The sequence below is a fragment of the Carcharodon carcharias genome, chromosome 14, assembly GCF_017639515.1.
Source record: "Carcharodon carcharias isolate sCarCar2 chromosome 14, sCarCar2.pri, whole genome shotgun sequence".
NCBI classification, from domain to species: domain Eukaryota; kingdom Metazoa; phylum Chordata; class Chondrichthyes; order Lamniformes; family Lamnidae; genus Carcharodon; species Carcharodon carcharias.
This window is the reverse complement of record NC_054480.1, coordinates 30,374,091-30,401,938: the sequence shown is the minus strand read 5'-3', so window position 1 is coordinate 30,401,938 and position 27,848 is coordinate 30,374,091. Positions and strand designations below refer to the sequence as shown.

Genomic DNA, 27,848 nt, shown 5'->3' with positions numbered 1-27,848 from the left:
GCAAAGTGCTGTCTCAGGGAGATCGGCTCCCATTTAAAACTTTGAACAAAGATTAGAAAAAACTTTCCCTGCCGCGTCCCCTCATGTGACTATGTCAATGAGTTGGGACATGTCCATAACTTTTACTGTAAAATATTCCCGCCTGTGGATGAGGTTTCATGTTTTTTCACAAGCCCGCCTGGGCTCCCGGCCTGCCCGCCAACCTTAAGGTTGGACGGGCAGGTCCATTAATGAGTTCAATTGGTTTTTTAATGGCCCTAATAGGCCGTTGACAGGTCGGTGGGTGCACATCCGACTCGGAAACATGCCCGCCGAGCTGACAATCTAAATGATGCGGGGTGATGTCAGGATGCACACCCGATGTCACCCCAAGTCATTTTATGTGTCGGCGAGCAGGCCCCGCCCCCGCTCACCGACCGGAAGACGCTGGCCATGAAGTATAAACCCGAAATGGATACTTCCCTGTAAAACTAAATAGAGCTGAGAGGTCAGGAAGCCTTTTCTTTCCTGCCAATCTACATGGAACTGCGAGACCCCTGAACAAATTTTCATGCCTGGACAAGTCTTAATTGAGTCATTAAAATGCAAATGGCCAGTCCTGTGATTAATGGCTCTGTTTCTTCAATTAACTCAAAAGACTGGTTTCACAATACTGTGGCAGACTCTTTGACTCCAAATTTGAAATCCATAAAATGGTTGTAAAATGCTTTATTTTACCAAGATGCCATGTGGATGGGTGATAGCCGGTCTCCATTGTCTAGACATCATAAACGGTTTTTGAGGACAAGGGAAAGAGATACTCTGGTCGCATGACAGAAACTAGGTTTCTGATAAGGAGATTTAATAAGATATTTTCCGAGCAGACAGAACAGAAATATCTAGACCAACGAAGGGAAAAGACCTTGCCCTAGAAACACCAGAGACAGTGACTGTACCTGAGGAACCATACTAGAGCTTCATAACAAGGCTTCTTTATTGCACCTTGAATGAAGTACAATAAGATGATCTGCTGTAAATCCATCCTTCTAAAGCTACCAGCGCATTTTTCTTCAGTGGACACAAAGTGTTACGGGCCTGCATCATTTCAAATATTCACTCCAGGGAAAAGCAAGTGTAACAGAGAACTCTTGAAACCCTAAGACCTAAATGCATGCTACTTTTGTAATCGCAATCTTCTCGTGTGTGTGTGTGTGTGTGTGTGCGCGCACGCGTGTGTATATGCATGTATGTGAGAATGGATATAGTTGCATATATTCAGTTTGGACAATAAATATTTATCATGCTTTTAAAAAAATTATGGGAAAACCTGTCATTTATCTGTTCTTGACAGTTACAGCACTCAGATTGAAACATCTATTTTTAAAACATGCTGCCTTCAGTCAGTCGAGAGATGGAAAAAAGGGGATCCATCCCTATCATCTCTCTCCATGTCCATAACACTCTCCATCCATCCATACCAGTTTCTGAACAACACTGTCTCTCCAATTCCTCCACCATTCGGAGAGGCACTCTCTCTTTCAACTCTCCCCTCCTAATCTAACAAGCCTTTTTGCCTGCCCTTTCTACTCATACAGGCACTCTAACTATGTTAAGCTCTTCTTCACTCTGGTCCTAATTACAACTTGTACTTGATGTTGCTCTTCATTCAGACTCTGGCTACAAAGTTTAGCTCCATAGCTTTGGTGTTAAATGTGCTGTTTTGGTACCTGCTCACTGCTCTTGCTCGCCTCTGGCCTGGCCCTTGCCAAATTCTACCTTGGTGAGGGTAATAGCATGGGCTATAGGAGTGTGTAACAGATACATGCAAAGTAGGTAGATGTGGACATCGGTCAGCGTGTAACACTGATTGGATGCTAGTTTTGCTGTGTTTGCCATTCTAATCAATATCCACTCTTAAACACACACAGCTGAACAAGCATTCAGCAGCAGCAGGCAGGGCCCACCATCAGCGCTATATAGCTTGGCTTAAATAGCCAAGTGGTTATGGTACTGGGTTTGTAACCCCAAGATCAAGAGTTCAAATCTCACAATGGCAAACTATGAAACAATGTAACTTCATCTGAAACAGATGGAAACAGGTTTACTCAAAAGAGTATCAGCGCTATATAAAGAGATCACCAACAACTTGCAGGTGAGTTACTGACTACTTTTACTGGCTTAATGTTTGTGGAAATACTGGTTGATTTTGAGGAGTTGGTTACAGTTGCTGAAGTCTGCAGGGAGTGCTGCTGCACACGGAGAAAATGTTGGCTGTGACTGCAGGGACTCCGGGCACACCACTTGCTCCCAAACAAAGGGACTATTGTAGCAATCTCCTTGGGCTGCAGTCTGAGAGGGAGATGGAGCCGAGGCAGCAAATAAGAAAAACTGTTCACAGAGGGGTGAGGAAAAGGGGGAAGGAGAGAAGTGCCTTCAGCAGGAGGGCTTATTCCCCTAGGGTTTTTGTGAAGCACTTTTCTTACCTCCATCTAGCCAGGGACAGTGTGTTTAGTGTCTCTGATTAAGGAGGTGCAGAATTCTGTCAACTCTTAGAACCAGACCTGCAGCCTCAAAGCAGGGTGAGAACAGCATTGTCCAAGACTGTGAAGGTGATGGTGGCCTTCCATTTCTTCGCACCAGGCTTCTTCCAGGCTGGAACAGGTGACATCTTTCAGTTTGCCATTTATTGCTGCAACAGGTGACAGAGGCTCTTTATGCCACAAGAGGAGGTGTAATTGAGCTTTCTTTGAACAGAGAGGAGCAGTTAGACCATGAATGTGGCCTTGCAAGTATAGCAGGCTTTCCCTTAGTGCAGTGTGCCATTGACTGCACACACATACAAAGGCATAGCACAACTGTAAAAGTTACCGGTCATTGAATGTAAAGCTGGCCTGAAGCAAGGGTCAACACATCATGGAGGTGAATGCCCACTGTTCTTGCAAGTCATGATGCTTTCATTCTGTGCCAAACAGCTGCTCTGTCAATCTTTCAGCCATCATACCAAACAACGGGTGGCTGCTGGTTGATTATCTTTTCTACACCTGACTCCACTCCGCAAACCAACCACACTTGGTCAGCACACAATGAGAGCCACGCAGCCACAAGAAACATCACTGAGCAGACGACTGGGATGCTAAAGCAACAGTACCATTGCCTTGGCCACTCTGCTGGAACCTCGAGTACTCATTGAAGCATGTGCCCCAGTTCATAGTAGTCTGCTGCACCCTCCATATCCTGACCATTATGAGCGACAGCATTTACCACCAGAATTCAGTGAACAATTCAGAACGAGGATGAAAAGGAGAAGAATGAGGATGAGGAGGAGCAGGAGGAAGAAGAGGAGAGGAGGAGGAAGAGGGAAAGGAGGAGGAGGAGAAGGAGGAACAGGAGAAGGACAAAAGGAGGAGGAAGCCAGCACAAGCACATTCTGGGCAGGCTGTCTGTGAGCACCTCAACTGTCTCCGGTTACTGTGGAAACAACCACAGATCCAAATTATAGAACAGTCCCAAACTTTACAATCCTGTGTTAAGGACAATCACTGTGTTCTCTTGGCCACATTCCTGAAACAAAACAGCCATTCCAAACCAATTTCATTCAACAAAATGTCCAATGTTCCATACAAAACTGAACTATTCAGCCTTGTGCGCTCCCTCAGTTCCTGTCTTGCAGGTGCCTTTGCCTGTCCTAGTGTTCCTATGCAGTACAACCCCAGTGGCTGCAGCATAGCTGGTGAAAGGGTGCTGACTTTCAGTGGGGGAGACTGCGGATAGGAGCCCTATCTTGAGCAGCTCTGGCCCAAGAAGGTTTGGCTTTGGACTGTAACACCTTGCTATGGACAGCAGCAGTCTGGGCTGGTTGGCTGACAGAAAACAGGAAGGACAATTGTGGAGTGGCAGTGGTGGGAGCACATTTCTATCACCCTTGAAAAGGATAGCAGGTTTGTTCGATGGAGCTCATGCCACATCCCTGGTGTGGTGCCTCAGCATTCCTAATATTCAGCTTGAGCACATATTGTTGGATTGCTCTCATAACGGCTCTCTGAAAGCCCCTTTGCACACTTGTATCCACAGCCGTGATGGCAGCAGTCTGACCTTGCATGGCAAAAAGCTGAAATTTCATGACCTCAGTGTGAGCTTCCGCTGCAACACTCAGACATTGGGAGGTTTCTGCTTGTCCTGCAAAAGAAGCTGAGGCATCAGCCATCAGACGCTGTATCATGGTCAGGTCTGCTGGTGTTCTCATGGCGTTGCTAATTATTTCCTCGCTGCAAAGGATGGGCTCCAAACTCTGCACAAAGTCCTGTGCCAAGTTGGGGCCAGAGTCCCCATACTCCTTGACAGTGACTGCAGATTTACTGGCAGGTCTGTCAATGCACCAAACATTACTTTGGGCAAGTCCATCAGCCTGTTTCTAGGCCCATCATGTCATCATCTGAGTCCTCTGCAGAAAAGCACATGTGCAACCTCACCTTCTCAGGGAGCTGGCACGCAGGTTATCCTTGCCCCTTGGCCTGGCAGAAGCCCATTTGTGCCAGTGAGTCACCATGTGCAGATCCTGCCTCTATGCTAAAGTCTAAAGTGCAAGTAGTGCCAGTATCTGAACTGGTGGTGTAGGATCAAGTGAGATCTTCATCAGCCTTTTGTTCCTTGAGCACTTCATCCTCCTGCTCCACTGGCTGGTCAGCTGGAAATTCTTGGGTGTCTAAAAGCATAAAGGCAGAAGGGTCAAGTTGGTGTGAGGGAAGGGAAAGCAAGGGGTGCATGCTTACACCATCTGCAGCTTGTAAATCAGAAGAGATTTTAGGATGAGGGGAATATGAGAGGGTGGGTTAGAAAAGCACATATTGTTATCCTTGATTGTTTAAGCCCTGTGGGGCCATACCAATGATTGCAAGCACAGTGTTATTCATGGTGGCTTGGTGGGGGGGGGGTGGAGGTGGTGAGAACATGGACCCGTGTCTGTCTCCTGCCGGTTAGGTACTACTGCCTCCATATATGGAAGCCTTGCCCCGCAAGAGAGAATCGTCTCTCAGTAACTGTGGCACTATGTGGTTGGATGATGTATCTGCTCCAGCTGAATAGCTGGCAGAGTGCAAACGCTGTGAGATGTGTGTGCAAGGCTTGCAGCAATACTAAGTGGGTGAGAGTGAGGTGGGGCAATGGATGTGAATCATGGTTGATAGAGGCTCTTGGTAGGTGACTCGTGGGGGGTGTGCTGAATGGAGTAGTGTGTAAGGCCCCTGCTTCGTTTGGAAGAATAAACATGTGAAGAAGCATTTGCTCACCATGATTCCTTATGTTAGATCATTGAAATTGTTGCAGCACTGCATCCAGGTCCTCATGGCTAGACTGAGCTTACTACCTTCCTTGTAGCTGCCTGAGGGCTTTGTGAGGGAAGAGGACTTCTCTCTTCCTGTACACCTCCTACATCGAAGCCTCCTATGCTGCATCAGAGAATGTTGGGGCATTTCTCTGGCCTTTGCGCCATTTTTCTAAGTTCTTTCTGGTCAATAATTTGTCTTTCACCAGTTCCAGCCCCTCTGGGCCAGAATGCAGACCACCTTTTAGATGTGCAGTCTGGCTTTAAGCAGAGTAGGTTAGCTTTAAGTGGTGCTAGCCGTGCACGAACATTGGCTTCTTGATGAGGCATGTAGCCACTCAGCACTACATTTAATAAGAATAACAATTAGCACGCAGCACAAAGTTAGCATGTTGCCAGCTTTACTTGGAATGTTCGCAGGTTACTTGCGCATTCCCGTGCCAGTTTTCTGGAACTGTCCAATTTTAGCATCTGTGTTTTAACTGGGAATTGCCTCATATCAAATCTGAGCAGGAATGAAGCAGCAGCAATGGGTAGGAGCTAGGACAGGACCAGCAGAAAGAAAAGAATGAATGAAGCAGCTGCATCTGCCAGCCAAATCCCTTCGGGTATCAAATCAGCCGCTGCAACATAAAATTGGACATCAACAGTTGATTTGCCACTAACACCAATCCAATCTCATAGTGGTCAGTTTATTACTAATTCATACATATGGTATTGACAAAATCAATACGCTGTCACTCCAATTTGAAATTTCTTTTTTGATGTATTCCCACCTTGGCATTAACACCTGCAGTAAAACTGGAGATTGGAATTCCAGATGAATGCATTAGATTTTGTAAGCTATTATCCTGCAGTGCAATTTCAGGGTTTCAATCTTTGAAGAAGACAACACACATTATTCATAGTCTTACCTCTGCCATGGGTCCCTTGCTTCATGAGAGGGTGAAAAGTGCTTAATAGGATGAAAGAGCCATTGTTGCATTTGGTTATCAGTGGGCATGTGCTGCTCTTCACACCCACGAAGCCAATTCCCAGTTTTGTGCAAAAATACAGCTGTTGCCAAAAGTTCATAATCTGCATCAGCAACAAGTGTCAAATATATTGCACAAAGGATGGGCCTAAAACATTAATCCCATGTCTCCCTTTCTACAGATGATACGCATTGTTTTAAATAACGCTGGAAAAGTTTTTAAACTTGTAGGTTTTCATTATTATGCTTATATTATTGCTGAAGATGTCAAACCTTGCAGGAATTCTTAATGAACTCCTGTTTGCTACTGAATCTGTTGTTTCTTCACTGTTCCTATGCAGAACTAGTTGGGTTGTTAAGGTGCATTGTGTATTTTATAGGAAGAAACTTAACATGAAGCTTTACAAAAGTCACTAAATTTGGATCCTTCCGTGAACCATAAGTACAAGAATGCTCCATATTCTTGCATGCTTGCACTTCAGTGACAGTATAGTTTTGACAGCTTTTTTTAAAAAAAGATATAATTTGCTGGAAACGGTCCTTGCGTCTTTACACACATTACATATATATATATAAAACAAAAACAGAACTACCTGGAAAAACTCAGCAGGTCTGGCAGCATCGTCGGAGAAGAAAAGAGTTGACGTTTCGAGTCCTCATGACCTTTCGACAGAACTTGAGTGAATCCAAGAAAGGGGTGAAATATAAGCTGGTTTAAGGTGTGTGTGGGGTTGGGGGGGGGGGTGTTTGGGTGGGGGGAGAGAAGTGGAGGGGGTTGGTGTGGTTGTAGGGACAAACAAGCAGTGATAGAAGCAGATCATCAAAAGATGTCACAGACAACAGAACAAAAGAACACATAGGTGTTAAAGTTGGTGATATTATCTAAACGAATGTGCTAATCAAGAATGGATGGTAGGGCACTCAAGGTATAGCTCTAGTGGGGGTGGGGGGAGCATAAAAGATTTAAAAATATTTAAAAATAATGGAAATAGGTGGGAAAAGAAAAATCTATATAATTTATTGGAAAAAACAAAAGGAAGGGGGAAACAGAAAGGGGGTGGGGATGGAGGAGGGAGCTCAAGACCTAAAGTTGTTGAATTCAATATTCAGTCCGGAAGGCTGTAAAGTGCCTAGTCAGAAGATGAGGTGTTGTTCCTCCAGTTTGCGTTGGGCTTCACTGGAACAATGCAGCAAGCTAAGGACAGACATGTGGGCAAGAGAGCAGGGTGGAGTGTTAAAATGGCAAGCGACAGGGATATATATATATATATATATATATATATATATACACACACACATATTATATATATATATATATATACATAGAGAGAGAGAGAGAGCGAGCCTATGTTAGTATCTCAACTAGTCAGATTAAGTTTCGCTGACATAAAGGATGTTCAATTGCTTTCCAAGCATATCAGCAAATCATTTATGGCAAAATATATTAGAATGAATTTTGATGCTGGCATTTTACCATGTCAAAATTTGAGCGCTGCCCCAGGCATTATAGTTTTCCAATTCTAGTAAATTTACAAAAGAATTGAAGGCCCTCATGACCTGTCAGGTTTCCAGTTTTTCTTTAGAAGTAAAGTAGGTGCTTATTGCACCTGTGTGTCTTGTAGTTGAGAGTCTTTAAATTGGTTTCTGGTGTCTAAAGCTTAAGTTTTATACATAATACATTTTCTCCTTTTTGCAAGTTATTTGCAGCAGCATTTTGTTTATTTTGTGTTTATGCCAATACTCTTTCGCAACTTTGCACCTGTCTCTGCTCACCTGATGCTGAAACCCTCATTCCTCCCTCTAGACTTTATTCCACTGCACTCCTGGTTGTTGTCCCACATTCTAATCTCTGTAAACTGGAGGTCATACAAAACTATGTCACCTAAGTAATACAAAGGGTTAATAGCTATTATGCTAATAGCTAATAAACATCATCAGTGGTGTCAGATCACATGTGACCAGAGCTCAGATAGAGATGGTTCTGGGAGGAGCCTCATGTTTATCTATCAGTGTAAATGGCTGTATATGGTGAATAAATGTTTGAAAGTTCCTAAAGGCCTCATTTCCAGCATTCTATGTTAAGCACACTGATATTTCATGGTGGCAGTGGTAAACTTGCCAAATGGGTCCCTGTTGAATGGATCCCTAATGAAACCAAAGATGGTGGGAAAGTGAAAGCCATTGAATACAAGGCAGCCAGGGAATTAATACGGTTGAGAATCAGTGGGAAAAGCATCAACAGATTCCAAAGTCAGTTGAGTAAAGGCAACAATCATGGAGAAAGTCCTACCTGTACCTGAATCCTAAGACCATGTGGAAGGGTCTAACCAAGCAGCACAATGGCAAAACTGGCATCTCAAATTCAACTGGTATATAATCGCTTTGGGATTAGCATGGAAGCCTAATAAACAATAGGTCAGCATGCTCCTCTATTCCATTGGTAGCAGCACAGATGACATTTTAATAAGACAGGTCTTTAATGAGAACACAGCAACCTATGAAGAGGTTATTAAGACCCTCAGTTTGTATTTCAATCTTCAGAGGAACATTATATAGAATGGGCGAGGCTTAGCAGGTGCACTCAGGAGTCCAAAGAAGGTTTTGACATTTTCATAAATAACCTATATTGTTTGGTGCATAGTTGTAAGTATGGGTCTCTAAAGAATGAACTCATCCAAAACGTCATTGTGGTGGGAATGGTTGATGAAGCTTTATCCGATTTTCTGCAGTCCAGGGAGGATCTAACATTGTCCAAGGCAGTGCAATTAGTGAGACAGGCTGAGCTACAGAAGCAGAACTGAGTTTTAAACCGGGGTGATAGCGAGCATTTGTGGAGTCAGAGTACTGACTCAGTCCAGTTTGTAAGCAATAAAGGTACCAGTGCACCCACTAAAAAGCAGTACCAAATTGAAGAAGGAGCAGTCATTGCCATTATACAGTGCTCCCATCGTGGTATAAGGAAACCCCATCGGCGTGAAGACTGCCCCACCATAAATGAAAGAGTGCTATTCCTGCAGGAGGTAGAACCATCTTAAAGCACTATGCTGCAGCAGAAAGTTTGCAACTCCAGTTCAAAAATTTACAGAGACACCAGTCCGGTTGATTAGTATCCAAAAAATACAAAATACTGATGAACATGAAGTGCCTTTCTTGGGCGTGGTTACAAAGTCCTAGGTGAATGTTTGGAGCTCAGTTATCACAGTCAATGGCCACAAGACGAATTTTAAATTAGATACTGGAGCAGGGGTGTCAATTCTTTTTGATACAGTAAAGTGGCTGAACCCTGAGTTTCTCCTGCCTTCTACCTCTCGGCTCCATGGTCCGGGGAGCAACCCACTGAAGGTGCAAAGACAGATGACTGCTACACTTGGATGTAATGGAAGAGAACTTATCAACACTCTGGACATGAGTCATAATCAAAATTACTCTTTATTAAGCAGAGAAAGTTGTATAGATTTGCATCTCCTTTATTCACCTATTACGTTAGAAACCCAAGTTGAACCAAAATGGTTCTAGCCAGTCTTCTTGGAAAAAAAATTCCACATCTACAGCCACAGAATGAAATTCTAGAAATTGCACAACTCTTCAAAGAGAGGGTGAATGATGAATGTGGAGGTGACCAGAACGCTACTGAATGTGACATTGGAATCGCACAGCACTTCAACCCAGGGAAAGGAATCACTGAATGCACTTAAGCAATAGATACTTTTTCCAGATAATGGACTTGTTGGATTGGAAGACTTACTACAGCTAGACAACTATCAGGAGAAACTGATAAAGTCTTATTCCTTTGAGAAGGAGCAGCTAGTACCATAACACCAAAAGGGAGTTCCACAAAGAAGAGGAGAACATCCCATTCCTCAACTTCCCACAGCAAACCAGAAGCCTACTGATCTAACTATGTTTCAGGAAGAATATGGTGGACATAGGCCCTAAGAGTCCTCCAAGGAAGTCGAGAACATGGTCAGAGATTAATACCACTGCCACAAGACTCTGTAGTGGTGGGGGTGGGGGTGCGGTGAGGGTTTGGGGTTGTAGGATAATGTGCAAATATTTAATGAGTAGAATGAAAGACTTGGGTATGGGAGATGTAGTATAAAAGGTTAATAGCTGTTTTGCTAATAGCTAATAGACATCACCAGTAATGTCAGATCATGTGTGACCAGAACTCTGAGTGAGATGCTTCTGGAAGGAGCCTCGTATATAGTTAATAAGTGTTTGAAAGCTGTTAGCCTAATTTCTAATAGTCTATGTTAAACAGATCCTGGGACCACTTACAATGATAGTTCAGCCTACATTAAATTCTGCCCAGTGTGTTGGTTTACCCCTTTCCAACCCATCCATGCTCCAAAACAGCCTTGTGTATCAAAACATTTCACTTAACAATCTAGATAATGAATGATCAATATCAATTTGAACTAAAATGAAATGAAAATTGGAATTTCAATGGGCAGTAGTTCAAGGTAACATTAGACTTGTTGTAAAAAGAAATCCTGCACAGAATATAGCAAAATAATCTCCTTAACACCTTATTCAGGAACCTCCAACTGATTGAAAACAAAAATAAAAATACCTGGAAAAACTCAGCAGGTCTGACAGCATCTGTGGAGAGGAACACAATTAACGTTTTGAGTCCGTTTGACTCTTCAACAGAACTAAGGAAAAATAGAAATGAGGTGAAACATAAGCTGGTTTCAAGGGGGGGGGGGGCGGGTGGGACAGGTAGAGCTGGATAGAAGGCCAGTGAATGGTGGAAATAGCCAAGAGATGTCATAGACAAAAGGGCAAAGAGGTGTTGAAGGTGGTGATATTATCTAAGGAATGTGCTAATAGGTGACATTAAGGGTAGAAAGCAGGACGAGCAAGTACAGATAGCCCTAGTGGGGGTGGGGGGAAGGGATCGAAATAGGCTAAAAGGTAGAGATAAAACAATAGATGGAAATATATTTAAAAATAATGGAAATAGGTCAGAAAAGAAAAATCTATATAAATTATTGGAAAACAGGGGGATCGGAAAGAGGGTGGGGATGGAGGAGAGAGTTCATGATCTAAAATTGTTGAATTCAATATTCAATAGTCATACAGAGTCGAAACATTAACTGTGTTCCTCTCCGCAGATGCTGTCAGACCTGCTGAGTTTTTCCAGGTATTTTTATTTTTGTTTTGGATTTCCAGCCTCCACAGTTTTTTGCTTTTATCTCCAACTGACTGATGCTGTTTTAAAACTAATTAGCACAAACTGAAATGGATCAGTTATTTTGCAACCATCTATCTATCTCAATTATCAACAAGAAGTTCAATAATGGGCCTGTAATATGATTTTTATCAAATTGATTTTTGTCATTCTCCATGTGAAATATCTCTGACTCCCATGGTTCAAAAGTAAAGGGATGGTTAGCAAGTGATATAAGTCCATCCAGTGCCATGCACTATGAGCATGTGTCTCAAAAAGTGAAAATGTTAAGCTCTGAAATAATAAATCCTAGCTGATAAGCTGGAACTTCTAAGCTTCAAAGTTACAAGTAAATACACAATTTACGGTGTAGTTTACATACAGATCCAATTATAGGATTAGGCACGAGCTCTGAAGCTATTGTTGCCTGTATAATTAATTCTGAGAAAGACTTCATGGTAACAAGTTTATGTCCTTTGTAATGTTAAGAATTTCATCCCTCATTTTGCTCCCACAAAAGCACCGTGTTGCGTTACCTCCAATTAAACTCCTGTGGCCCAAACGTGCCATAACCCAGTACGTATCATTCCAACATTAGGGTTGTGCAACCACCTATTATGCTTGTTCTCATGGGTCTGAATACTTAGGTCAGTAGACAATGCTTTAGTAGTTGATGTGGGAAAATGGCATGGTTTCAGTGGTCACTTTAGATTGCTCCAAGTGTACAGCAGCACTGGGCAAATGTTGGTGTATATGGATCCTAAATGTACACACTCACATAGGTACAGCGGTGTCTTGAGAATTAAAAGATGGAGTCCTCAGATTGCCACAGTCAGTATCAATGGGCCAGTGCAACAAAGTCAACATTTAATGCAGCTGACCCATATTAAACATAACATGGGACATACTTATTATTCTGCAAACGGCATCATAGGCATAAAATCAATTGGTTAATGGGTTGGTTCACGCTAGACAAGCAGTGACAAGGTTACCAGTGCTCTGATTAGTAATATTGCTTTAGCAGGTTAAATTTCTGAGTGCACCCGCAAATCCCTAAACACCTGCCTGGACAATTTGCACTTAAGTCATCTGTAGATGAGTAAATTTATCACTATGAAAAAAAGTGCCCCATATTGGGAAAAAAGAGACTCTCAACCTGGATGGGATTTTCAAGGGGCTAATTCAGAGCCTTGCAAGCACGGTAACAGGTTTTCACACCTGTTAGACTCCCAGCTGAACAAAGCAAAAAAAAACCTTGAGTTTAGCTGAAGTTATTTTTATGGAGTTCAACATATCACAAATATGTAAGGAAAAAAAAAATCTGTATTCTATCCAGGGAAAAGAGGAATCAAAATGTCCAATTGATATGGAAATGCAAAGGAACTGTTAGAAAATGAAATACGTCCAAAGGTTGGGGTTTCGGGGCAGACATTAATTTCCTTTTCACTTGGTGGAATGCAACGATCTTTGAAACTCCTTCACACCTAAATTCACAGTTTTAATCTGTACAGTCCTCTTAATGTCTGGTTGTTTGCTTTGTCATTTCATTTGCATTTTCAGCAGCCTTGTTCAGCAGCAACCTAATTTATTGCATTCAGCTGTTTTCACAGCAGACAGAAAGAAATATATTTTACTTAAATGCCAATTACCATTTATCTTGTGATTATCGTAGAACTCCCCGGACCAATTAATTTTCTATTCCCTCGACATGCAGTTTACAAAAAATACTGCAGACTTTCAACTACCAGGCCTGTTCATCATTTCATTTTCAGAAGCTGTACTGGAATACTACAAAGGCATTCCTCAAAAGATTCTGCTCATAAAAAAGGTTACACATCTGCAATTAGAATGAAACAGAATGTCAAAGGACATGGCAACAACATGGAAATCATGATTCTGCTGGAACTTCAAAACATGTAGTTTGTTTGCTTTACTGAAATTAGTCATTTATTACTGAGAAACCAAGAAATGAAGTGTGATATCTATAATGTGCACAACATTGCTGAGGCCGCATTCAGACTATTGTACATTTTAAAGAAAATTCTGAGAACACAGGCATCATTGGCAAAGCCAGCATTTATTGTCCATCACCTGGAAGGATGGTGCTGGGCAACCTTCTTGAACAGCTGGCTGCAGTCCGTGTGGGAATTCCATGGTGCTAGTTGATAGGAAGTTCCAGGATCTTGAGCAGTGACAATGAAAGAACAGTATTTTACATCCAAATCAGGGAGGGAAATTTGGTGGTGCTGGTAGTCCAATTCAGCTGCTACTCTTCTTCTAAGTGATGACAGTCAGTGATTAGGGAAGTGCTGTTAAAGAAATTTTGGTGAGACTTCCTGTCATGTATCTTATATACTGCTGCCATGGCATACCCTTGGCAGACATTTAAACGACTTGATGGGTGCAATCAAGTGGACGGCTTTGTCCTGGATGTTGAGTGTGGCTACAACTATACCTATCTAGGCAAGTGGATAGTATTCCATCACGCTCCTTGTGCCTTTTATATGATGAGGCTTCGGGAAGTTGAAAGGTGAGCTATTCTCCACAAAATGCCCAGCCTCTGACCAGCTCTAGAAGCTGGCTGTTCAAGCTGAGTTTCTGGTCAATCATGACCACCAGAGTGTTGGCAGTGATGGACTCACCAATGATAATGCCATTGAATGTCAGGGAGGTGTTGTCAGGCTTCCTCTTGTTGGAGATGTCATTGCCTGGCACTGTGTGACACTAATGTTACTTGCCACCGGTCATCTCAAGCTTGGATGTTGTCCAGGTCTTGTTGCATGTGAGCACGGACTACTTCATTATCTGAGGAATTACTGATGGAGATGAATACCGTGCAATCATTAACAAATGACTTTCCACTTTATGATGGAAGGAAAGTAATTGATGAAGCAGCTGAAGATAATTGGGCATAGGACAGTGCCTTGAGAAACTCCAACTGTTATGTCCTGGGGCTGAGATGATTGGCATTCAACAACCACAACCATTTTCCTTTGTGCCAGGTATGATTCCAGCCATGGGACAGGTTTCCTGCTAATTCCCATTGACACAACATGATGGTGTAGTGGTAAAGCCACTGGATTAGTAATCCAGAAGCTCAGGTTCAAATCTCGCCTTGTAGCTGGTGGAATTTGAATCCTGTTAATAAATCTGGAATGTAAAGCTAATCTCAACAATTGTAACAACTCATCTGGAAACCTGCTGACCTTACCTGGTCTGGCCTATATGTGACTCCAGATCCACAGCAATGTGTTTGACCATTTACTGTCCAGTGAAATGTCCTAAGAAACCACTCAGATAAAGTGCAATTAGGGATGGACATCAAATACCAGCAACATCCACATCCCCTGAAAGAATTAAAAAAAACATCAGTTTTACTAGGTTTCCATGGTGTTACACTTGGTCAAATGCTGCTTTGATTTCAAGAGCTATCATTCTCACCTTATCTAAGGAATACAGCTTCTGTATCCTTATTTGGGCCAAGGCTATAAGGACAAAGATCTCTTGTCAGAATCCAAACTGAGCATCGGTAAAGAGGTTATTGGTGAGTGCCATTCAGTAGCACTAATGGTGACTCATTCCATCATTTTAATGATGTTTGGTAATGGGCTAAAGCATTGGTAATTGGCTGGGTTGCATACTTCCTGCTTTTTGTGGACAGGACATAACTGGGCAATTTTTCAGATGTTCAGTCAGATGGCAGTGTTGTAGTTGTATCAGATCAGTATGACACAGCTAGATCCGGAGCACAGGGCTTCAGCCTTACAAACAGACTGTTATCTGGTCCCCCAGTTTTATCAAATCATGACTTGATATCATGTAGAATTAATCAATTTGGTTGTAGGCTGATATCTGTGATGATGGACACTGAGAAGGATTGCGCACTTGTCACTATTGGCTGAAGATGGTTGCATATACTTCAGTCTTGTCTGTTGCACTCATTTGCTGAGCTCCACCACTACTGTGGAAGGAAATGTTCATAGAGCCTTCTCTTCACATCAACAGCCTAACTGTCTACTGCCCTTCATAACTGGATGTTATAGAGTTGCAGGTCTTGATCTGATCTGCTGTTTGTGGGATCGCTTAACTACATCTATCGTATTCTGCTTTCATTGTTAAGCATCCTTGTAATCCTGTATTATAGTATCACAAGTTTGAGACCTTGTTATTCTGGGCATGTTCTCCTACACTCATCAGATCATGTTTGATCACTTGGCTTGAAGTGACGGAGGAATGAGGGATAAGATGGGCCAAGACATTGGAGTCTGTAGTGGTATACAGTGCTGCAAGTGATGTTTATCATGCAGGCCTACTGATTCAGCAGCTGAGGTTGGGCAGTAGGTGGTAATCAACAGGAGGTTTCATTGGCCATGTTTGGCTTAAACCATGAGAATTCATGGGGTGCAGAGTCAATGTGAAGACTTACACGGCCACTATCGTAAGACTGTTTGGTCTGTCCTGCAGATGTGACAGGAAATACCTATGGATGATGCAGGAGTCTGGGATGTTGACTAATGGATTTGATTCTGTGAGTTAAACTATGACAGGGCTGCTGTATGACTAGTCTGTGGAACAGCTGTCCCAGCTTGGCCAATTCACAGTTGTTAGTGAGGAGGACTTTGTTGGATCAACTGGGTTGGATTTATCTTCATCGTGTCCTGAACTAATGCTGAGGTTGCAGCTAAGTGATCCATCCGACTTTATTCTTTTCATTCTTTATTGTAGTTTGAAGCAACTGTTTGGATTGGCAGGCCACTTGAAAGGACAGTTAAGAGTCAACCACATTGATGTGGGATTAGATTCACATATACGTCAGAGTGGGTAAAGACAGTAGTTGATATATTTGAGTCAATTATTAATTTTCAAAATCAAATTAAATTAATGGATGCTTCATCAGACATTAACTCAATGAAAGGAAACTTGAGGGGATATATTAGTTCCAGTTCTTAATTTTCCAATTAAATTACTTTAATGGATTCTGTATTAGATCTATCAACTCAATGCCGTTCCTCTTACCCAAGCCAATAATCTTCTATTTTGTCCTTGTCTTACACTGGAAAATAAATTTCAAGGTCACATAAGGTGCCAGACTTGGGAGTTTTTAGTTATTGTATAAAACCATTGTAAGGTAACAGCATTTGAAGCAATGTTTATCCATTTTATCAATAATTCAATGAAGTTCGTATCATTCTCACATCTCAACTTTGGTAATTCCCTTACAGGCAATTATAAGGTTGTAATCATTCAAATTGTTAGTTGAGAGTTTTCCCCCCAAACCCCGTTGACGCCAGTTTTACTAGGGCTCCTTGAAGTCATGAAGTATCAAACTGTCACAAAAACCCAACAAGCTGACAGACATTTAGGGAAGGCAACCTTCCACCCTTACTTATTGATCTGGACTACATGTGAATCCAGACCCATACCAATGTGGTTGGCTCTTAACTGCTCTCCAAGAGAGCCTAGCAAGCTGTTCAGTTATATCAAATCACTAGAAATTACTTCTTTGAAGATTATTCATTGTTGTTCCATGGACAAATGCAGCAGTCAATTCATGCAAAGCAGATCAGACCAACACCAAGGAAGACAAACCAGTTTTTCAATTTTATCTTGATGCTGTTGATTCAGGAAACGACATTGGTCAGAACACTTTGCCCATTGGATCTTTAGCCAGTTGAGGTTTCAGTTTAAAACTTCATTAAAAAAAACAGCACTTCTGACAATGCAGTATTCCCTCAATACAGACTCTAGTCAGCCTGGAAAATGTGCTCATTTGGTCCTGGAATGGACCTTAAATCTTAAAGTTTTGACTTAGAGTTCTACCAACTGAAAATACCTGACACAAGACTCACTTAAATTATTTATTTTAAATAGGTTCTGCTAAGCAGGGGACTGCTCTTTAATGCATTAAGTGTGCACCTATCAACAGTGATTTCTTGGCATCACGTTTTTCTATACAGCTTTGTTTTAAGATTGAAATCTCCTGTATCTCCAGATATGGGGCTGGATTTTACATTCCCAAAATGGGGCTGTTGTAGTCCTGCGCATGCGGCCCTGCATAATACAGTAGTCGGGCGGATGCTGAAATCATCAGCCTGCCCGCCACTTTTAAGCACCTCATTACCAAGCATTTAAGCTTGTTGACAAGCAAATTAACTGGAATAAAACAACGCCCAAACCATAATGCAGTGAGTGCACATGAAACACAGTCAGTGAGAGGTACTTTTTTTTGTGAACTGTTGAAAAGATGGAAAAAAAGTCTGCAAGTGGGACTATGGCTGACTTTAGCAGAAGAGTCTGCTGCTAAAGCTGGGAGATTTAGCTATTGTTAATTGTGTTTTTCATTACATTTCAATCTGCATTAGGGCATTTTGTCAAGGAAGGGGACAAAAAGAAAGTGCTCCAATCAACATGATACACTACAGCATCTGTGCTGATCATCACTGTACAATATGGGAATTGTCCATTCTATTGGAGACACCTCCTCCAGTGAGGAGGAGAAGAGAAAGGAGGAAGAGGGCAGCGGCCAGGGACAGGTGCCTCATGAGAAACACCAAGGTGGGCAACCTGCTGCTGAGCAAGAGGCTGTGGAGGGAGCAACATCAGACAGACAGAGGTAGGCAAAAGCATTACCCTGTCAACCAAGTCTACAGGGTCAGCATGCCTTACCTGCAGATGCTGGAATGACATTGCCTCCAAAGACTGCACATCTCAAGAGTGACAGTCACATTCCTTTGTGACATGTTTTCTGGGGAGATAGCCTCCAAATGTGTGGGTAGCCACCTGATGTCTGTGGCCTTAAAAGTCACTGTGGCATTGAACCTCTGCACTTCAGGTTCATTCCAAGCATAATGTGGAGACCTTAGAAGGATTATCCAGCCTGCAGCCCATCAGTGCATAAAGGTTTGCAAGGATGCCATATTGAGACTTGCCAATGAGTACATCTTTACATTTAGCTTTGCCAGTCAAGCGCAAAGAGCCAGAGGCTTTGCAGTCATGGCTTGATTTCCAAAGGTTCAAAGGCTAATTGATTGTATCCATGTTGCCATAAAAGCTCCATCTGGACAACCAGTGGCATTTATAAATAGAAAAGGATATCACTTCATCATTGTCCAGATTGTGTGCGATCATAATCAAAGTATAATGCAGGTGTGTGCCCATTGCCTGGATAGTAGTCACGAAGCATACATCCTTCGATACTCCCAGGTGTCAAGATGTTCACCGGCCTGTAACCTTTGGATGGTTGGTTGCTCAATGATAAAAGATACGCTCTAAAGAAATGGCTGATGACACCAGTGAGGAATCCACTCCAAGATGGAGCCTGACAGGAGGTATAATGATAGCCACACTTCAACCAGAGCCATATGCTGGGCAGATCAGGTGGCATTCTGCAATATGCACCTGTGACTTATGGTCATTGTCTGCTGTTCATTGCACAAGCTGACCCTCCAGAGAAGGGAAGACCCGGCTGGGGAGGAATTAATGGAGACAATCCCATCCTCTGATGACAAGTCCGATGAAGAGGAGGATAAACCATTGCTGTTTTGTTATGTGGTAGGCATTTAGACAGGGTTTGGGGATTGTCTACTCTCCCAAAAGCATGCTGCTTGAGTCTACAGTCTTTTTAACCACAACTATTTATTTACAGCAAGTGCTTATACATTTGGACCTCCACACGAGCTAAGAGTTCTGCTCTCTGCAAGCTCTCTTTTACTACTCAGTCATGTGATTTGACATCATTCTTACATCAACATCATGTACGCTTCAGACGTTAACCCTTCACTCTACACACGCCAAGCAGCTGTACAAGCTAGTCTGCGGGAGGTGTGGATCCCCAGGAGACACAGAATTCTTTTATACTTAGAAGAGTCCAACAGCAAAGTGCCCCCAACTCAAGAACAAATTCATGGCCCTTGGCACCTTCTCCTGTTACCTCCCTCTCATTAACACCAGGGCAATATGAGTCATCAAATAATGCTGAACAGAGGGACTAACATAAACACAAACTCTCTAAACAGTAGGAATGAATCCAATTCAAAACCATCACATCACACATATATAAAGCATAAGTGCAGCAGAAGCATCATGTGAAAAGAAAACTCATTTATGTTAAAAGGAACTTAAAACAATGTTCAAACATCACAAACAAAAAAGGCACCCACGTGGGTAATGTGGTTTCTCTAGGTTATTTTTTGGGTGCTGCAGTGTGCATGGTGTTGCCCCCACTGCCAACTGTGCTGTAGACAGGTTGCTGCCCATTATGCCCTCTTATCTTGGATGACTTTGGAATCCTTTGGCCGTCTGAAGCCATGAGGGCCCTGGCATGGTGGGAGTCTCCTGCACAGTGACAGGAGGCTCATCTGTTGCCGTGGCACTCAGAGGCATCTGTGCCAGTGGCAGAGGGGTGGAGGAAAGGCTGCCTCTGACAGAAGCACCCTGACAGATGCCCCCAATGGCATCAGCAGCTGCTCATCCACTACCCTGAGGTCCATTTAGCTCTCCCTGCTTTCCCGAAATGGATGAGGACCTGGATATGACTCCAAGCTCCTTGTCCACCTCTCCCCCTGGCTCTCGGGGCTCAGATCCAAGATGAAGGACTGAGGATCATCAGACATACCCATATCCCATCAGTGAGCTGCTGGGTTTGACCCTCCATAACAGTTGCCAGTCTCTCAATGGTGGAAACCATGTGTTCTGTTAAATGGATGATCACAGTGGTTATAGCCTGGATAGACTTCTCCACTGTCTGTGCTAGTGCGTGCAACCTCTCTGGAATCTCGCCTCAAACCTCTAGCTGGACATCCAGCATCTGCCTAAAAACAAAAAAACTGCGGATGCTGGAAATCCAAAACAAAAACAGAATTACCTGGAAAAACTCAGCAGGTCTGGCAGCATCGGTGGAGAAGAAAAGAGTTGACGTTTCAAGTCCTCGTGACCCTTCGACAGAAATGCCGCCTGTCGGATGACACCAGAGGCTCATCACCAGCCTGGAGATCAGCATCTAGGTTGCCTCCAGCATTCCTCTGACTGCCAAAGGCCTGAACTATCTCAGTCTGTGACAGCTGATCTTGCAACTGTGATGTGCTCACACCAGAGTGTGAATCCCTTAAAGGCAAGTTGCGCATACCCACCGAGGTGTGTGTATCTGTGCTGCTGCAGGACATGGAGCAAGGATGTGATGCTATAACTTCTGAGGCTTCCTTTTCCTCCTCAGAGGTTAAATTGGTCCCTCAAGCCTATTGCTTGCAGCTGCTGATGTTGCATGTGTTGGAGAAAAAAAGGGTGATTAGCCCCATTATCATTTGAGGTGAGTTTGCAGAAACTTGCTTTCTCAAAACAAACACTGGAACCATTGAAAGATGTAACTGAGTGTTTGAACCTTAGCCCCTTCAACATGGAAACACATCTTCCTCCCCAAATTCTAGAAGTCTCCAAAGTCACAAACCATCAATGCCACCATCCCACCAACTTCCCCAGCTTCCAACACCCTTCCCACCCAATTGTTTGCAGGAATTATAGATATGCACCTTTGGAACCTCACCACCCTGGAGCTTTCCTCCAGCCTCACATTGGCCAATGGCTCAGCTCCAAACACTGGCAGCCAAATCCAGGATCTCCTCCTCAATGGGTGTCCTATTCCTCACTCAGGCATTGTGCACCCTCTTCTGCAAGTAAAGAAGGAAATTGTAATGATGATGATGTGCTACAATCATGTCTTCAAATGTGTGGCCTATATGCACTATGTAGGTACCCAATATTTCTTAAGGCTTTTTGCCAACTAGAAGATGTTGCAGTTCATGCCCCCTCCATAATTCTCATTGCCGTGCAGAGTGGCATGTCTGCATCATGCTGCCTTACACTCTTGGGCAACACACAAGACAATCTCGTAATTAGCCCATCTCATACCCTTCAATACATGGCTGTCTCATAATGGTAGCAAACTCACCCTTGCAGATTTCAAGAGGTCTTTTAGCCTTTTTCAGCACTGTAACCTGGTTTGTTGGCCAGCCCCAAGGCTGCTGACTTCCACTACAACCACCATCCAGGCTGCTTGTGTCGAGTTGGGAGGTCTCCTCTTCCCGTCAGCAGGCAAGAGGACCTCCCACCTATGACTTACAGCCTGGAGGAGGACTCACAGGACATCATCATCAAGCCTTGGACCCATCCTTGGTCTGGGGCCCTCTCCAGCCCCTGGCTGCATTCTCTCTGTCTTCTGTGGTGAGACCAAAGGGAGTTAAAGAGCTGATTTTGAATGCTTTCTAGAACATTGTTATTTGTAAGGGGAATGGGTCAGCTGCATTCAAATGTTCTTTCTTCCCTGGCAAAGGCCTTGAATGCTTCAAAACCAGCAGAATAGTCAATCTCTTACCTCCTCCAGTTCACTGGATGTTGAATTCTTCCTCAGAAACAACTTCAGCCTCCAAAGAATGCTTTCTGGTGCAGCTGCCACAGTCCCGTACCAGGGATACCTTTAAATTGATGGCCGTGATCAAATTCCGGTTCATGGCCTGCCCCCTCTGTCCCTGGATGGCCTGACTTCTGATCATCGATTGGGTGTGCTGCCTAACCTTCCTGGATGTGGTTGACCAGCTTCCCACCAGGCGGCTGTTAATTGACTGCTACACACATTACCAATGTCTTTCAAGGGATGGTGAGGGGGGTGGGCAGAAGTCGGTGATTCATGCACTTCCAGATCAGACTCACACCCGCCATGGAGCAACGTAAAACTCAGCCTATGGTGTGGGAGAACTGTGTTCTCAGCTGAAACTTAATTGATGCATACACATTTGGGAAAATGTTTCGAAGGCATGATAAACATAGAGGACAGACAGTAATTCCACTGAGATTTGACAACTAAATTATGGCCTGGATTTTGCCACGGTAATGACAGAGAAACTGTCAGCAATCTCTACCATTACTCCACTGAAACTGACAGCAACTTTGGGTATTCAGAGCAGAATAATGTGGAAATCCAGGAATTGCTGCTCGTGAATATATACTCCTCCACAGGGTGTGCCGTAGAGGTTCCACAAAGTGCAATCGCCCTTGCAATTGGTGAGAGCTTCCACTTCTACACTGTTAGTCTCACTGCAAAATCCCTTGAAAAAGCTACACACCTTGTTGAATAATGTGTAACTGGGACTTAATGGTGTGTTAACTTCACAATTACTGCTAAACGCCCTGACCGGCACTGAAAATGTCAAATTTCTCCACAATGATAGAAAGATCCACATATTTAAAAATATACATGTATTTATATTCTTGTTTTATTAGCCTGTTTATCTTTATTTTAGCTTCCAACTTGTTACATTTATTTTGCTGTTTGAAATTAAATTAAAAAGTGAAAGATTCCAAATGCTTTTAACTTCCTGGTAGGTTGCATGTGTGAATACTTCAATTGATTGGTTGCCAATGCGTTAGCTAATATCACTGCTGCTGTACACTAAGGCATCCCCTTGACTTGGTGCCAGATTTAAGCTGCAGTTGGGAAAGGGGAAAACTACATTACAGATATTGCTAGATCTTTGGACAGTTTTCTTCCAGGTCAGTGGCAACATCCTTGCTTCATCACTGACCACAAAATGCAGGCCCATATTCAAATATAGCCAACATGTCTGCAAAGAGAACTATCTTACTTCAAAAGGCCAAGTATTTTCTAGTGTTTAAGTATTAAGATGCCAAACATATTTGTCACGGGTGATATAATAGCAGATTTACAAGACAAAAAGCCTGACTGAAAATATTATTTAGTAGTTGATTAAATTAATCATGTGCAAATCATACACAATAAAATAAATAAATTCCCATGCAACAAGCGTTTATATTGCAATGAAACCCATTTTTTCTGTGTCCCCATGTGCTATGTACAAATTAGCATTCTGTGGAGATTGTAACATTTAAAGTACAGGATGTTCAAATGCTAGTTACATTTGTTCCTGCCTAGTAGCAAGGATGAGACCCTTTTGGAGTGTTATGATAGGTCACCAGATCAGTTCAAGGGTCAGTGAACAGCAGTTCCTAGCCAGTTTTAGTGAGTCAATCAGTTTTAATCAGAAGTCAAGTGTCCCAGGCAGGGGGCAGAGAGAGGGGAAAGGGGGAGGTCCCAAAGGGAGAGGGGACAGGGAGAGATCCCAAAAGAAGATTCCCAGACAGGGGCCAGGAAAAGGACCCATTCAGTTAAAAAGTAGTAAATTGGCTCAGGGGACACCCTGGTAATTGAAGAGGGCTCAGAGAAAGCGTTGGCAATCGAGGATGGCTCAGGAGAACCCCTGAAGAAGGCAGAATAAGTTTGGTGACTCCGTGTTGCAGGCCCTTAGGGCAAAGGTATCCTTTTGGAGCAGTAGTATTCTGCTTGGAGTTGAAGTTGTGCTTGTGAGTTGGTGCTTGAGTATATACTCTGGAATTCAGGAGAATGAAATCCTGAGAGACAAGATTAAAACCCTGTGCGGTAGGCTGTTGTTGATGCCATTTGAATTGGAACAACTTTTGGAGAGAATTCCAAGGCAAAATCTTCAGAGGTAAAACTAGAACCTCTCATGAGAGGAACAGGTTTTCCATGAGCTTGGTTGACTCACAGTGCTTTTGGCTGCTTAAAAATTCTGGTTTTTAAGGTCTTATTTTGTGGTTCATCATTTGTAAGGGCTATATTTTATAACAACGAGGAGCAAAGAAGAAAAGCCCTAGAGTAATTGACATTATTTGATATTAAGTATCTTCCAAAAGTTTAATTTAATTTAAAGGGATAAGTCATGGCAGGAGAGCTTAAAGACATGGTGTGCTCCTCCTGCCCTACGTGGGAAGCTGGGAACGTTTCCAGTGCCCAGGGCCAGCACGTGTGCAGGAAGTGTCTCCAGCTGCAGCTCCTGGAAGCCCGGGTTTCGGAGCTAGAGCAGCGGCTGGGGAAACTGTGGAACATCTGCGAGGCGGAGAGTATCATGGATAGCACGTATAGAGAGGTGGTCACAGTGCAGGCCAAGAGTCCACGGGCAGGAAGGGAATGGTAGAGCAAGGTAGAACAAGAGGACTAGGCAGGCAGTGCAGGAATCTCCTGTGGCTGTTCCCCTACAAAACAGATATACGGCTTTGGATACTGTTGGGCGGAATGGCCTCTCAGGGGAAAGCAGCAACAGCCAAATTCATTGCACCATGGTTGGGTCTATTGCACAGCGAAAGAGTAAGAAGTGTGGGAATGCAATAGTTATAGGGGATTCAATTGTAAGGGGAATAGACAGGCATTTCTGTGGCCGCAAACGAGACTCCAGGATAGTATGTTGCCTCCCTGGTGCTAGGGTCAAGGATGTCTCAGAGCAGCTACAGGCCATTCCGAAGGGGGAGGGTGAACAGCTAGTGGCTGTGGTACACATTGGTACAAACGACATAGGTCAAAAAAGGGATGAGGTCCTAAAAGCAGAATATAGGGAGTTAGGAAGTAAGTTGAAAAGTAGGACCTCAAAGGTAGTGATCTCAGGATTACTACCAGTGCCATGTGCTCATCAAAGTAGAAATAGCAGGATATATTGGATGAATACGTGGCTGAAGGGATGGTGTGAGGGTGAGGGTAAAGGTTTCAGATTCCTGGGACATTGGGACTGGTTCTTGGGGAGGTGGAAACCAGTACAAACTGGATGGGTTACACCTGGGCAGGTCCGGGACTGATGTCCGAGGGGGAATATTTGCTAGATTGGGTGTGGAGGGTTTAACTAAAATGGCAGGGGGATGGGAGCCTATGCAAGGAGTCAGAGGAGGGGAAATCAAGGACAAGAACAAAAGACAAAAAGGGGTATAAGAAAAGTGATAGGCAGAGAAATCAAGGGCAAGAATCAAACAAGGCCTCAGTGAAAAGTAGTGGGAATGGGACAAATAATGTTAAAAAGACAAGTCTTAAGGCTTTGTGCCTTACCGCAAGGAGCATTCGCAATAAAGTGGATGAATTAACTGCACAAACAGATGTAAACAGGTATGATATAGTCAGGATTACGGAGACATGGCTGCAGGGTGGCCAGGGATGGGAACTGAACATCCAGGGTTATTCAGTATTTAGTAAGGACAGACAAAAAGGAAAAGGCGGTGGAGTTGCTGGTTAAAGAGGAAATTAACACAATAGTGAGGACAGATTTTAGCTCTGACGATGTGGAATTCGTATGGGTAAAGCTGAGAAATACGAAGGGGCAAAAACCTTTAGTGGGGGTTGTATATAGACACCCAAACTGTAGATGTTGGGAATGGCATTAAACAGGAAATTAGAAATGCATGCAATAAAGGAACATCTGTAATTATGTGTGACTTTAATCTGTATATAGATTGGGCAAATCAAATTAGTCAGAATACCATAGAGGAGGAATTCCTGGAGTGTATGAGTGATGGTTTTCTGGACCAATACATTGAGGAACCAACTAGAGAACAGGCCATCCTAGACTGGATATTGGGTAATGAGAAAGGACTAATTGGCAATCTAGTTGTGCGAGGCCCCTTCGGGATGAGCGACCATAATATGATAGAATTCTTCATCAAGATGGAGAGTGACGTAATTGATTCTGAGGCTAGGGTTCTGAATCTTAATAAAGGAAACTACGATGGAATGAGACGCAAGTTGGCTATGATGGATTGGGAAACATTACTTAAAGAGATGATGGTGGATAGGCAATGGCAAACATTCAAAGAGCGCATGGGTGAACTGCAACAATTGTTTATTCCTGTCTGGCACAAAAGTAAAACAGGAAAGGTGGCCGAAGGAAATTAGAGATAGAAATTAGATCAAAGGAAGAGGCATACAGGTTGGCCAGAAAAAACAACGGACCTGAGGATTGGGAGCACTTTAGAATTCAGCAAAGGAGGACCAAGGGATTGATTAAGGAGGGGAAAATAAAGTACGAGAAAATAAAGTAAAGTAAGCTTGCGGGGAACATAAAAACTGACTGTAAAAGTTTCTATCAGTATGTGAAGAGAAAAAGATTGAAGACGTAATTGATTCTGAGGCTAGGGTTCTGAATCTTAATAAAGGAAACTACGATGGTATGAGATGCAAGTTGGCTATGATGGATTGGGAAACATTACTTACAATCTGAAACAGGGGAATTTATAATGGGGAACAACGAAATGGCTGACCAACTAAATACATACTTTGGTTCTGTCTTCACAAATGAGGACACAAATAACATACCAGAAATGTTGGGGAACAGGGTTTAGTGGAAGGGAGGAATGGAAAGAAATCAGTAATAGTAGGGAAATGGTATTGGAGAAATTGATTGAAGGCCGATAAATACCCAGTACCTGATAATCTACATCCCAGAGTACTTAAGGAAGGGGCCTGAGAAATAGTGGATGTATTGGTGGTCATCTTCCGAGATTCTATGGGCTCTGGAACGGTTCCTACAGATTGGAGGCTAGCTAATGTAACCCCACTATTTAAAAAGGGAGCTAGAGAGAAAACAGGGAATTATAGACCACCCCCCTTAAACCAGCTTATATTTCACTTCTCTTCTATTTTCACTTAGTTCTGTTGAAGAGTCATTCGGACTTGAGACGTTAACTGTGTTCCTCTCCGCAGATGCTACCTGACCTGTTGAATTTTTCCAGGTATTTTTGTTTTTGTTTTGGATTTCCAGCATCCGCAGTTTTTTGCTTTTAATTATAGACCAGTCAGCCTGACATCGGTAGTGGGAAAAATTCTAGAGTCCATTATAAAAGATTTAATAGCTAACCACTTGGAAAATGGTGGCAGGATCAGACAGAGTCAGCATGGATTTGCAAAAGGGAAATCATGCTTGACAAATCTACTGGAATTTTTTGAGGATGGAGCTAGTAGAGTTGATGAGGGGGAGCCAGTGGATGTGGTTTATCAGGGCTTTCAGAAGGCTTTCGACAAAGTCCCACATAAGAGGTTGGCATGTAAAATTAAAGCACATGGGATTGGGGGTAGTGTATTGAGATGGATAGAAAAGTGGTTGGCAGACAGGAAACAAAGAATAGGAATAAACGGGTCTTTTTCTGAATGGCAGACTGTGACTAGTGGGGTACCGCAGGGATCGGTGCTGGGACCCCAGTTATTCACAATATATATTAATGATTTAGATGAGGGAACTAAATGAAATATCTGCAAATTTGCAGATGACACAAATCTGGGTGGGAGGGTGAGATGTGAGGAGGATGCAGAGATGCTTCAGTGTGATTTTGGCAAGCTGAATGAGTGGACAAATGCATGGCAGATGCACTATAATGTGGATAAATGTGAGGTTATCCACTTGGGTAGCAAAAACAGGAAGGCAGATTATTATCTGAATGGCTATAAATTGAGACTGGGGAATATGCACCGAGACCTGGGTGTCCTTGTACACCAGTCCCTGAAAGTAAGCATGCAGGTGCAGCAGGTGCCAAAGAAAGCAAATGATATGTTGGCCCTCATAGCG

At 43.1% G+C, this 27,848-nt stretch overlaps 1 protein-coding gene across 1 annotated transcript in view; it reads right to left on the bottom strand.

The window, feature by feature from the left end:
- ptprt (protein tyrosine phosphatase receptor type T) overlaps window positions 1–27,848 on the bottom strand; it is a 1,444,026-nt gene that overhangs the window by 430,801 nt on the left and 985,377 nt on the right. The gene's annotated exons all lie outside the window — the stretch shown is intronic.